Genomic DNA, 14,493 nt, shown 5'->3' with positions numbered 1-14,493 from the left:
TATATCTAGACGGGAGTGGTGCTGACTGAAAACAGATGATTTGGAGCGATTCGCGCGCCATATGTTGGTCATTCTAAGGACTTATTGAACTACCCTCGTAAAATTTAGAATGGAAAATGTGACGTTTTTAACTGTGTATGTTGGTTTTAATTTAATTTCAAGATACAAGAACCTAGGCTGTTACGTCTTGAAGAAAAACCCAAAACGAAATATTTCGACATCGATGGTCAAATGAACTTTAAGCCAGACGAGGGGAAGGATTCCAAAATGAGTCCAATTAGATATACACCAAGCCCTCTTAACTCCGCGCTTCGTAACTACGGTCTCGGCGCACACAGAGTCATACTTGGGATATCGGTGCCTCTTTGGACCGATGCCTTTTCAGCCCGTTGTGCTTTTTGGCACTGCTTCAAATCGTCTTTTCCTTCGTGCAGGCGCTTGCAATATGTAGATACAACATCGCCTCGTGTACCTGCTTCATACCTGCGTCGAATTTTCGTAAATCCAAACTGAGCCCCAAACTGCACGGAGTTGAGAGGTCCTGTTGTACAAGAAATATAATTTAGTTAACATCTTTATTTCACAAGCTCCCCAATTTGCGTGCACCTAAATACGATTGTGTTTTAGTGCAACCTGCTCGGAAAAACCTCAGTAGCAGTCAAATTATTTGCAGTCTTTATGACTGCAAATAATGGTCCACAAAAATTTAATTTTGATAATTAAAAAGAAAGCTAAATATTAACGCGTGGTTTCCCTTATGAGAAATGATATATTCAGTTAACCTGGAATGACAACTGAAAGTATTTTTTAGGACCCAATGTGATTTTTATTTGAAAAATTTAAACCCTTTGAGCACATATCTACAACATCTTGGTTTAAAATTGTATTTTAGTTTTTATATTACCTCCTATAAGAGGAAGCAGTTCCTCCGCGACCTATATACCTCTCTAAGCTAATGCAATATATTTAAATATTGGCTTTCCCGTTTCAGGATCAATTCTTATTTCACACACTAACTCATCATCATTCCTGAGAGCTACTGCCTGATCTGATTATGTAAGAAAAATATAGTCCATTCTTGATCCATACTTGTGAAGCAATCGCTCGTTTCAGACAGGCTCTAATATTTGTTTAAATTATATTTTAGTTTATAAATTACCGTTGCTACGGCTTCATGTGGAAACCATGAAGCCAAGAACGAAATTTGTGATACTTTATGTCCCTGTATAATTACTGAAAATTATACAAATTTTCAAATAGTATATCTATAAATACTGCATATTAATAAATGCACAATTTTGATATTTTCAGAGCGACAAAAAAAATCGCTTTGATTGCAGCAATTCGTTAAAAAATTTTAAAGCTTAAACTTATATTTTTATATTTTTGTGTATATTGACGTTTACTCGTTTATTTTCACATTGCATCTTACAATAAAAATTCGTAAAAATTTAAAAAAAATCATGTGGATCAATAAGCGATACAAATATGAAATAAGTTTATTCAAAGCTTTATAAATAAATCAAGTCTCCAAGTCTGAATAACAATTCAAAATGTCGTATTTGGAATTTCACCATCCAAAATTAAAATAATGTTTAAATGTTTTCTTCAATAATTGACAGTTGAATTTTATAGTGTCTAATTTTCGTTTCGACACGCTACAATTTAAATCTTAAGTTCTACCTTTGTAATTCTAATATAAAATATTTAAATTTTTCGAAATGTCAGTGTTCGTATTTATTAAAATCTACATAGTCAAAGAATTTCAAACTAAAATGTTTACCATTGAAGATTTACTGATTTCTTCATTTTCAATAGAAATTCCTGAATCTTGAATAACCTTATAGTAAAAACTTCGCAAACGGATAATTTTCAAGTTAATCTTCAAAAATTATACAATTGACAATATTTGAATAAGTGAAAGAACGTTTAAAAACGTTCAATTTTAGATTTTTTTATTCGAAATCGCTTCCATAAGAACAAATTTGAAATAATTTAATTTTGAGAGCTTAGGATTTATATTTTTTAATTTTCCAAAGAAATGTCATCGATTTTTTTTAATCGATCAAATAACTTCAAATGACATTCGACATTATAAAAATTACATTTTTTGTTGCAAATTACTGGAGTTCTCGTAGATTGTTTTCAAATTTAAGTAGCTTCGATATTTAAAAATTTAGAACTTTTTAAAGAGTCCTCTTACTATTTCAAAGCCATTAATGGTAAATGTATTATTATTTCTGTAATTTTTGCATCTGTACGGCACTTATTAAATGAATTCAAACTATGCAACTATGAAATTCAATTTTACATTCTTCAATATTCGAGGCTCCTACTTTCATATTGTAAAGATTTAAAAATTTTAAACGACAAATTATGCAATATGGTATATTGTTTTAAGTTTAAAAATGATCAATTTCAAAAATCTTTAATTGAAAATGTTCAGATAATAATCTTCATTTCTTATATTTGAAAAATAGTATGACATAATGACCTCATATAAATTTTGTCAATTCTAAATTTGAATAGAAACGTTTTCAAAAATCTAATTTTCAATTTAAGAAAGAAGGAAAGTACTTTCGTGTACTTTCCAAATAAAGTACTTAGAGATCGAGTTATTATGTTTCGAGAAAATTTGTTTGTCGTTCTATGGTTACGCTTTTTCAACTATAGACGGTGTTGAAAGATCCAATTTTTAACTTGAAAAATTTAAGAATTTTTTTTCTATCTATTTAATTATTTTTGAATTAAAATAGTGTCAAAAAGTTGAATTCTAAGTTCCACTTATAAATTGAGAGGTATATTCAGACAAAGCCAGAATCCAAGCCATTCAAGATTAGCGTTTAATCAATGTTTATTAACAAAAACTGCTGAAGACTGGTGACCATCTCAATATAAAACATCATTAAACTATGACTCTTTCGGTTACAGTCCCCCCCCATTTGCCCCTCCCCAATCATTCGCCAAAGTTTGATGCAACTAACGTTATGACTACACTCTCCACCATATGACGAATCATTGGTTAATTTGGACATGATTATGACTTGAGGAGTAAAGTTCTGGAGTAAAGGTTAATTTTTGCGTGAAAGATTTAAACAATGAATAATACAAACAATAAAATAGCCTCGAAATGAACTAAAAGTTTAATTGATGAAATGCATAAGAACGGTAAATATAAAGGGCAGGTGTCAGGGGATAAATGAAGACTAGGCATATGTAATGCTAGAGGGATGAATGACCTTAAGGTTAGAGTTACGAGAAACTATGCATGTAAAGAAACTAGATATTTTATATGTACATGAACGAAAGAAAAATGAATGCAAAAATAAAAACATATAAAATAAAGTGTTAGAAGGCGGATTTAAAATGTGGTCAGGAGTAAATAGTGAATCACATATTCCGAGTCCTGACTTAAACCTTCTGAATTCTTAAAGTTCAGGTCCGGACTTCGACCATTAGGAAATTAAAGGGTCCACTTCGGAGCCGTACCATTGAAAACCCCTTTGATAGGCGGTGGGTAAGGAAGTAATTTTTAGGAAGAGAGTATAGATTTTTCAGATTGATCTAGAATCCTCCTATAATTTATTTAAATAACACATTCGTTCCGCAATGCTGCTTCGACCCAGGTTGCTGACTAATCTCTCTAGCAATCACCTACAGCTAGGAGCCTTATAAAGTCGTCATGTAAGGGTCTCCACTTGAGCCCATTGGTATGCAAGGTCTTTTATTTCAGGCGTCATTAATTCTCGGAACGCTGCCATTAACTTTACTTTGATAAACTTCTTTTGTTAGTCGTTTTCCTTAGATTGTCTTAACATGTCCGAATTACGTTCACTTATTTCTTTTCCAAGTGTCAACTAGTGTCTCTCCTGCATAACATTCTTGGCGGATTATCAAGTTATTCACTTCATCCATCAGAATAAATAATTCTAAATTTAGTGAAAATATATGAACCTTTTTAGGGTTGTATACTTGGAAATAGCATGAATATCTGCATTTTCAGTGACACAGTAAAAAAAAGTGTGAATTTAACGCTAATTTCTGGGTATCATATAACTGCAAGAAAATTGAGTCAAAACTGATCCCAAAGCTTTCGCTGCAGATTTGCCTGCAGCTATTGAACTTAATAAATGATTGTGCTAACAAATTCAGCACCGAGCTAGTCAAACTTCACTTCTTGTCTTTTTTGAACCAAAAAAGTTACAGTCTTCAAAAAAAAAAAAAAAAAAAATTATTCCACAAAGTTAGAAAATGTTGAGATAGTGTGAAAACTGAGTATAAAAAGATAAAAAGGCCTTCATATTTGTGACCAGTGGTTTAAAATGCATAGGAAATGATAGATCTCGTTTTTATATCAAGAAACTTCTTTTTGTAGGGCTGTGTTTTAATTAGATGGTAGATGTCAAGCGATAGTTTGGCAAGCAAGCATGAGAGAAAGCTATATTGTGAATCGCTGACTTGTAAAAAAATTGCTGACTGTCATAACGTGACTTGGATACTTTTTATTCATATAATATTTTTAAATTATAATTTGAACATGATTGACAATTGATCATCAATTGTTTTCAATTTAGTTTATGCATTTCAATATTTTATGACTGTCCATTATCTTCAGTTAATAAATTTGAAAATATTTCATAATAATAAGACAGTTTTAATTAAACAGAATTTTGGCCACTTTCATTCGATTTTGGCACCCTTGTGTTCACATTTGGGTTTTCAGGATTTAAAGATACACCTCCGTAAAAAGTGAGCCATAATTAAAAATAAGGTTTCTCCAGGCGCTTATTACCTGCAGACCTTCCCTTGTAAGATCTCCTTGCCAAGGAACGTGCGCTACTTGAACATATATCGACTTTCGTGCGCCTAAAGTCAATACGAATTTATCAGTTAATAAGTGCTAAGAAAGAAATATGCAAAATGCAGCGTGATTGTGGAGGTATGTTTAACATTTACTTATTAGTCATTTTCGTGGTTAACGACGTCAAAATATCTCTAGCCAATTATTTCAGCTAGAACAAGCTGCCAACAGAGAAAGAGAGGCGTCAATTAGACCAGTCGCGGGCAGGCATTCGATAGAGGAAGAGCGATGCTTTATGAACCGGAAAAACATAATCACGCATGCTTGTCTCAAGCCTAAAGATCTGGCTGAAGTGGATGACGAGCTTCGTGGATATTTTTCCGGTGAATCCGACCTCTGGGCTATCAATTATTGTGTGTATAATGCAGCGAGAGCTTTGGCCGATGCGAACCGTAAAACAAAACCAACGGCTGATCATAAGACCAAAAGACGAATGCATCAACTCACCATAAGGATAGGCTGGGCGAGACGCTACACATCCCACACTCAGTGTATGATTGACTACATAACATCCGGCGGAATTTTACCGCCAAGATACGAAAGTTGCGCGCGAACTCCGGATTCGTTATTATACACTTAACAAATCAAAGCTGCTGAAAATCTGGCAGCATATATTCGAGAGAATAGGGATGCTATCTGACGCTACGAGAAATCTAGAGCGGAGACAAAAGTGGGTCGGAAAAAACCAACAGTTTCTCTCTGACAAATCTCAACTCTTTCAAGACCCTCCAGTTACAGTCGATGACCCGCCCAAACCAGAGGAGGTCGAAGTATTTCGGAGAGAAGTCTACGAAGAGCAGCATAGACTGGACTTATCGATTTAAGATGAAATTTAGAATTGTGCATTGGATGCCTTTTAACTATGTAGGATTTAATTTAATATTCCAAAGATAAGATATTTTAAAAATGAAGGGTTGAAATTAAAAAATGTATAAGAGCCACTTTTCAAATTTTCTGAGCCGGAGGAAAAACGATAGCAGCATGATGCACTACGGAAAAAATATTTAATACAATGAATGACCGAATGACCATAGTACTACGATATTTTGGCGACCAGAAAAATAATTCTGATTTTAAAGTATTTAGAAAAGAATACATTATTTAGATACACAAGACAATTTTATCATTTTAAAGTTCAAAAGGTTTAATGAGGGTATAATATTTAGAGGAAATCCTCACATTGACAATTAAAAAAATTTGTCACAGAGGCAAATGTTTTTATATCGAGTAGTGCACCAAATTTCTATTTGCGCTAACCTTGCACAACGTTTCATCCCACTTATGCTTATTATATAAAACGTACACATCATACAACTTCGGAAGTTACTGTTAAATCATAGGATAAAGTTCCGAATAGCTGAATTCTCCGATTTTATTCAATCTCCGTATACTTACGTATTTTCACGCGCTATTTACGAACATTATGTTAAAAAAAGTCGACAAGGCGATTTTTATGGTGAAACTATAAAAAACTTATAAAAAAACAGTTTTTTTTTGTTTGTCTAAGCCCATACGCAAAATTTTGAAAAATCTTCCTATCAAAAGTTACAGATCTCATCGTGGTACGTATTTTTTGTAACAAACATTTTTTGTGTGAGTGGTATTTTTCACTAAAATAAGAGATTAATCGATTTTCATGAAAAACCTATAGAATCATGGCGATACCTGGGATTATTATTTTAAAAAACCCTAAAAATCAAGGTTTGATACATCTGATGAGATATAACAGATTTTAGTAGAAGAAGCGACAGGTCTTTCTCGACCGTCCGCGCTCGTCGTATAGTACTTACGGGTGTGTATTACATGCGTGCATTCATTATTCTTAAGGCTTTCTTCTTCTGAGTTGTAACCAAGATGGCTGAAACATAATATTTTCAATTTTGATAGGATTCTTCAAAAAAGATGAAAAACACTTCAGTGGTGGAGACAAATGGAACTGATTCCAACTTATTTCTTCTGTTATAAAGCAGTTAAGTATCGTCAGACAAATACTGTTGCGGAAAATATGTCGTATCTTGATGACCATCTCTGTGCATTTTTGTGGTGGATACGGCTTAAGAAAATGAGTGCTGATCCGTATAAGGAACTAATCGCAAATATTAAATTACGTAAAGAAAGGTCTGACTTAAGAGATGGAACTAGGCTGAATTGTTTTAAACACAAATCCAAGACGGCCATGTGAATAAGATAACGGAATTTGGTGCACATAATCAGACAGGGTCTGGATCGCGAAAGCTCTCTGTGTCTCTCTTATTTCTGGCATTTACCATTTTCCCATTTTCCGCGTGATCGAATCCATTTTGTATCAGGCATTTAGGGCAACAATTTTTCTTAAAAAGTTATACGTATTTGAATTTTCGGCTTTGTTTTTGAAAAGAAACCACAATTTTTTACCAGATTCGGGCAGAGTTTATTTTATTTTTTTTTTGGAATCCACGATAAAGTACAAAATCGTTTAAAATTAACAAAATGGGAAATCGAATTCCCGAATTTTTCTTGCAAACAAAAATAGGTAGGAAAAATTTTTAAGAAAATATTTCGCACAGTTGTGAGACTTCCAGCAAAAGTTATCTTACTCATTTACGATGTCTTGCACCATTTTCGAGAAAAGTAGAAAAATTCAATTTTTATGAGTAAAAAAATCTGTTGATCTCAAGAATGATTTAACCCACTTCAAAACTTATAAAATATTACTATCTTCTGCAGCAAAATTTGAGGGGACACAAAATCTAGATGTAAGATGTACATACAAATTCTTGCAAACACAAATGTATGTTTCAATATTTCTTTCGGGAAACTGCAGTTGCAGAAGAGCAACCAATTCTCTTAATTGCACAAATCTGTTATTTAATAAATTATAAATTGTTTTTCTATGCACATTTTTAAAATCAGAACACACTTATCGTTTGACTTTGAAATTTATTCTTCGAAATTTACCCATTACTGTGATTCTGAATTTGCATATTCACTGACAATAATTTAGACTATTAATCGACCTACGAACATTTCAAATTAATCAAATGTACGGAAACTTTTAGCACTTAAGATAGGAATGGAAGCTTCTAATGTGTCCCCTAAGGGTTTACATTTTTCTTACACCTTCTCTATTCCTTTACACACTCTCCACACACTTACTTGGTGGTGGAAGGGGGACCTACAGTTTAAGGTGGGTTCCGAACCACTAAGAGCAACAGCCTTAAGTACTTAGAGAAAAACCTTTTTCTCTAGAGGTACCGGTCCCACGACTCTCCGGAGATGAACAACTCCCTTGCTACGCTAGTGTTCACCGCATGGGCCATCGAGACTCTTCCAGAGTGCGAGGCGGGAATCGAACCCGTAAGCCGAAGGAGTGGGTCCAAAGCCTACGCTTTAGCCCCCACGACCATCGTCCCACTTTAGCACTTAAAATATAAGAAACTATAAAAAATGATAGAAAAATTAATAAAGACATTTTAGAATTTTAATTGATTATTTATATCCAAGTTTGAAAAATAGTTTAAAGAACTAGAAACATGTAAGCAATTCTGCGAAAGAGCGGGAACCTCAATTTTTCTACTTTTAGAAATATTTTTTGCAAATTGTTCTTTATATAAATAAGATACTTTGCAAGTTATATGTGGGCTAAACCATTTTTAAGATAAAGAAATTTTTTTCTCATGAAAGTTTGTTTTTTGTATTTTTCCCGAAAATGGTGCAAAATATCATAAATAAGTAAAAAAAACTTTTTGTAGAACTCTCTTAACTGTGCAAAATATGTTGTAAACATTTTTTCCTTTGTACTATTATTCGTGAGAAAAATGCGAGAATTTGATTTCATGAATAAAAATTCTTTTTGCCACAAAGTTATTTGGCCCGCATAAAACTCACAGGGTATTTTCCTCATAAGAGTAAAAATGTAACAAAAAATTGGCAAGAAATAAAAGTGTGGTTTTTTGTAGGATATCGACTTTTAGTATTTTCAGCAAAACAGCCGCCATTTTATTAATTTTAAACACTTCTTCAATTTCTCGTCGATTTCGAAAGAAACCGATACACTCTACCAGAATTTGGAAAGAAATCTGGAATTTCTGAATTAGGTCAAAATTTATATAAGTTTGAAGAAAAAAATGTTTTTTCTTTTGTTTTGTTTGGAAAACAAAAGGAAAAATGCAAATAAGCATAACTTTGCAAAACAATTTGTCGTCATTAATCGCAAAAATACGTATCGCCTAATTTTCGCTAAAAACAACATATTTCGTTCCAACGAGATTCAATCATGTCCAGTTTCCTTTCCCCTCTTTCATTCCCCTTCACCATTTCTCTTTCCTTTTTGTTTTCCCTTTCTCGTTTTGCCCTTTTCACTTTTCCCTTTTCAGCCCTTGCCCTTTCTCGTTTTCTGTCCGTTGTCCTCATTCTCATTCTCCTTTTCCTTTCCGCCCTTTCCTATTTCCCACTTTTCTTTTCCCTCTTTCATTTCCCTCATTGTATTTTCACATCCCCTTTCCCAATCTATTTTACTGTTTACCTTGTGAATGCACGGTAACTGACGTCGTAACCAATCAGAAGGAAGCAAGCCCCACGAAGGAACATGCGAGGCCCATCTGATGTGGCCCAATTGGTGAAAAGGGCATAAACGTCATGATAATATGTGGTCTTCGACTACCCCTCAATAGAATGCATTGCAAGGACCGGCGCGTGGCCTCCCAACTACGCAATATTCCAAGATCTGTGTCATCATGCCATAAATCAATGTCAAAAAATTGTCCACCAAGGGACTATTTTTCCTCCCCTGATAAGATTTTCTGCCTGTATATACCCACGTCTTGAAGGGGTAAGACATGTTTATCTCTACCATTGAACCGCTGCCCAACAACTCTCCAGAAGTTTATAAACAGTTTATTTATTTTGTCGAATCTCTCCCGAAAAACTCCCTGGGACTTATTTTAAACAAAGTTGAGAATCAATGAAACCAGTGAACTCAGTAAAATAACATTTACCTCAAAATAAATAACTTCAACTTCAGTTTGACTTAAACTCTGTGAGCCCCTTTAACAAGCAAGGAAGCCCTCCCAAGTAAACACACCATTAACCTATTGTAACTTATACAATAGAAAAGGAAGGGAGATCGACCAACTATATGAACCGAGTCCCTGACCAGGATTCTCGAGCTTCAACAAATGGCCTTATTCGAAGCGGGAAAAAAAATCAAAATCTTTGGTAAGTTTCCGAAAATACTATTGCTATCCTTTATTTTTTTCAATATTATCTAAAAACTCGCCACTAAAGTCTTTTCCTTTTTTTTAAGGGTGGACACTAAGACGAAGTTTCTCAAAATATTCTGGCAGTGCCATGCTGCATATGTCGAATCAAATAAAAAGAAACTCACAGATATCACACACGTAACTTGATTTTACTAAATTATAATTGTATATCTTAACCCGTTTTAAATCAATGATTCAGACAAAAAAATTTTATATCGGCAGAAGAATGAACTTAAAGCCAGATGAGCGCAAGAATTTTAAAATGAGTCAACTTAGAAATACAAGAAACAAAATTTATTTAATACTATTATTTTTAAAAGCTCCCGCATTCGCCTGCACTTCTCTGCCATTGTGTTCCAATGCATCCTCGCTGGAAAAACTTTCTTGAAGAGAAAACCTCCAGGAGGAGCAAAACTACGTACAATTTATTTGACTCATGGTTGGCCTGTAAGAAAAAATATAAAAATTTATGATGAAACCACTAACAGGTGCGTAATAAAAAACTACCAAATAAATTATTGTTCAATAGTACTGCAAACTATATGTCTTGAATTCTTCCATTGCACTCCAAATATGTAAATTTCATATTCTTAAAAAGTTTAATATTAACAAGTGATTTTCTGTATAAAAAATTATATATTTAATCAACCTAGTATAATAACGAATGTTTTTAGGGACTCAAATTAATTCTTATAAGAAAAATCTGAACACTTTAGGCACATATGTATAGTATCTTTGTTTTACATGGTATTTTAGTTTTGACATTACCATCTATGAGAGGAAACAGTACCGGCGCGATCCATAAACGTCTCCAGGCTAATGCTATCGGCTTAAGTATCGGCTTTCTCGTGTCACCATCAATTCCTATTTGACGCGCCAATACATCATAATCATGGATAAGCTGTGCCCAATCTGATAATATAGGAAAAATATAATCATCATTACTGCTCAACTATTTAGAAGATCATTAGTTATAAACTACTAGGCACTTCACTACAAGTAAAATAGTTATTTGTAATACAAGTGTGTAAAAACTCCAGACTTTGAAACAACAAGTGCGTTCCAAGCAGAGTTCTATAATAAATAAAAAAATTAAATTTTAGTTTTCAACGTACCCTGATGAGGGGGAATCATCCAGCCTAAAACATTTATTTTTCCAACTATTCTCAGGCGGTTATCTCTCATACGAAGAACGTAGTCGTTGATCTCCCATACTTGTGGTATTATATATCTCTCTGCAAAAAAATATAGAAAATAATTATTTAAACGATAACGAAATTCCTTTAATCAGAAATAAAAAATGGTTCGAAGTTGTGAGTCTACTATTTGTACTACCTGGCACCGTGTAATTAGAAAAGATTATAGAAATTTAGAATTTGATATTTATGTCTTTTGATATTTAATGATCGATTTCTTCATTGATTGATAATTAAATATCATAATGTCGAATTTTAATTTATACACGACACAATTTTACTCTTGTGTTTTAGCTTTGTCATTTCAATATACAATACTAAAATTTTCAGAAATTTTAGTGTTTGCATTCGTTAAGATCTACATAGTCAAAGGGTTAGAAATTTTAATGTTTATCATTCCAGATCTGCTACAATAATTTATTAATTCAAAAAAATAAATGATTGAACTTTGAGCAATATTATATTAAAAACTTTGCAACTGGATAATTTCAAAGTGAATCTTCAAAAATTGTAAAATTTTCAGTTTTTGCATAACTAAACTAAAACTTCATAATGGTGCATTTTGAAATGTTGAAGTTTTAAGCATAAGCAGGTTTTTTTTAATACCATAGTTTGCTTGGCTTCAAATGTTCATTTTTTTTTACTTCAGAAATGCTATAGCGTCAGTCATTTTTAATTTTTCGATAATAGTCATGGGGATACGATTTTTGTCTACTGTAAATGGCTGTCGATAGAATTTTCAAATCTTAAAAAATACTGGTCTCGAACATTTTTAAATGATTAGGCTTTTTAAATTTTCATCAAAAATAGCAGGTTTACGAACTTGATGATTTCTTTGGTCCCTCAAACTGTGTGCCAAAGCCAAATTCTATCCGATTAGTCTTTCGGAAGTTATTCGTTGTACATAAGACCACAACGACAAAGAGGAAGACAAAGATGCTAGATAGACATACACAAACGTAAAGATATATTTTCTGGTTCAGTGATCCTCACACGGTCGAAATTTGATGAAGGCCGCAAAGTTTTATCGATTATTTTGAAAAATTGATCAAGTCGCATTAAATGACACTTGAAATTACAAGAAATTTAAGTATTGGTAAAGAAGGTTTTCCTTGCCAATACTAATTTGTTGTTTCCTAGACGTTAAATTGAGAGTTTTTACATCTCGAAGTTCTTTTCATACGGAATGCTAATTGTAATTGAAATTCTAAAGTAATTTGCTCATTTGTGCGGCACGTAGTGATGAAAATAACTACAGTACATACGGATAGTATCTAAACCATAACTTAATTACCTATTGAAAATGAGTAATTTAGTCTTATGCTGCTAAAAAAATTGATCCTTTAGTTTTTACTATGAGCCAATGAACGTTTAAAATCTTTACGGGCTTATGAAATAATAATTTTGTGTGCTATGATTTATTCTTAAAATTTAGACCTGGTCTTCTGGGGTTTCGTTTCCTCATCCTTTTGTAAAGCACTAATTCATTTGGATCCAGATCACAAGTAGTTCGATATGTTTCGCGACGATCCTGAAGAATCATCAATAGATTGCCATCCTTTGACACTATTTGACCCATGGGAAACTTACCCAAATTGTGACGCTCATCATAATCAGTTAGTACTAATGGTTTAGCTCGCGCTTCTGTAAATAATAATATATCTGAAATAAGAGAAAGACGAGCGCTATTTTTCAATTTAAAATTGAAATTTGAACTTTAGAATTGATATATATTTAACTGCCAACATTTGTTGTTGTTAATTACTTTTAAGAATTAATTGAGTATGTAATTCATTGGAACTGGCACTACAAATCTTATTAAAATACAGTGAGTGATTGCATAGGAGAAGGCGTGAGATTCCATAAAAAATAAATAGTTATGTAAAAGAGCCTAATCTACAAATTTGTGCATGATCCCTAGCGACTACGTTCTAATATCTCATTAAAAAGTTAAATCCAGCAGATTTCAGGACCCCTAAAAACTATCACCCTCTTTTATATAGAGGTTTCCCAATATTATTTTATCATTAATATTTTACTGATCAAACTGATATTTTTTTTGCATACTAGTTCTACTTTACAAAAAAGTTGTTTTAGACATACACACTAGGGTGGTCCAAAAGAACGTACTTTTGAATTTTAAACAACCAATACTAGAGACAAAATTTTCATGGTATTTAAACTCTTGTATATTTTTGCAAATTTTTTAAGTGATAACTGAACGAGCGCATGGCGTTCAAAATATTAGGTGATATTAGCTAAGAAAATTCATCAGAGTCCATAAACTCGTCAAATGTCAATGTGCAAGCTGACTCATTGTTTTACTAAATTCAATTATGAATTTTCTAGGAATTCATTCTTCAAGATTTTCAGAATTGTATTATTCTTTCAAAATATATCTTTTAATCTATTGTATTTCGTCTGAAATTTGTTAGGCCCCCTGAGTCACAAAAAAAAGTTCTGTACATCGGAGTCTGTCAGTCTACCCGGCCTCGTCGTTCTTTTTTTTGTCTTTGTTTCGAAAAAATAGTCGGATTGAATCAAAAAGTGTGAGCGTAAAAAAGATCTACAATTTTATGATGAATTACTTTTTATTTAGGTTACGATGTTTGTGTTTTATTGATAAAAAACATCATTCGAAATAAAGAAAAATAAATTTCTGTACAAACGATACAAGCTATGAAAATAAATTTTTTAAGTTTTAAAATGGCGTTCAAAAGATGAGGACAGTGTCTTTCGGCGCTGCTGTGTGGTTAAATCTGTGGGTTAATATCGTTTGTAATTTTTTCTGATTTTGTGTTACGATTGAGTACGGTATTTTTATTTCTGGGCACATCTATCGGTAGTCTAAATTGGACACGAAATTGACTGTTAATTATATCTGCGATACGCGGGTGATGCGCTCCCTGGTGAGGTAGATTTATTGTAAATCTTGATGCCAGAAGTCCTCTTCATACTTTATGGTACGTTTTTTCCCCTCATTATTACTGTGGTATGTTAACTTAATTTGAAGTTCAGCATCAATCAAATTTATTATATAAACCACACGCTCCAAGCTGACCATCGACAGGGCAAATCACTATAAAATGTCGGGTTATACGAGGGTAGTTCAATAAGTCCTTAGAATGAAGTATAAAAACAATTTTTTTTGGGTAAATTTTTTTTTTATTTTTCAACATAATCTCCTTGGAGCTCT

This window comes from Belonocnema kinseyi, chromosome 1 (genome assembly GCF_010883055.1).
Source record: "Belonocnema kinseyi isolate 2016_QV_RU_SX_M_011 chromosome 1, B_treatae_v1, whole genome shotgun sequence".
NCBI lineage: Eukaryota > Metazoa > Arthropoda > Insecta > Hymenoptera > Cynipidae > Belonocnema > Belonocnema kinseyi.
The sequence above is the reverse complement of the archived record's forward strand: the minus strand, read 5'-3'. Positions refer to the sequence as shown.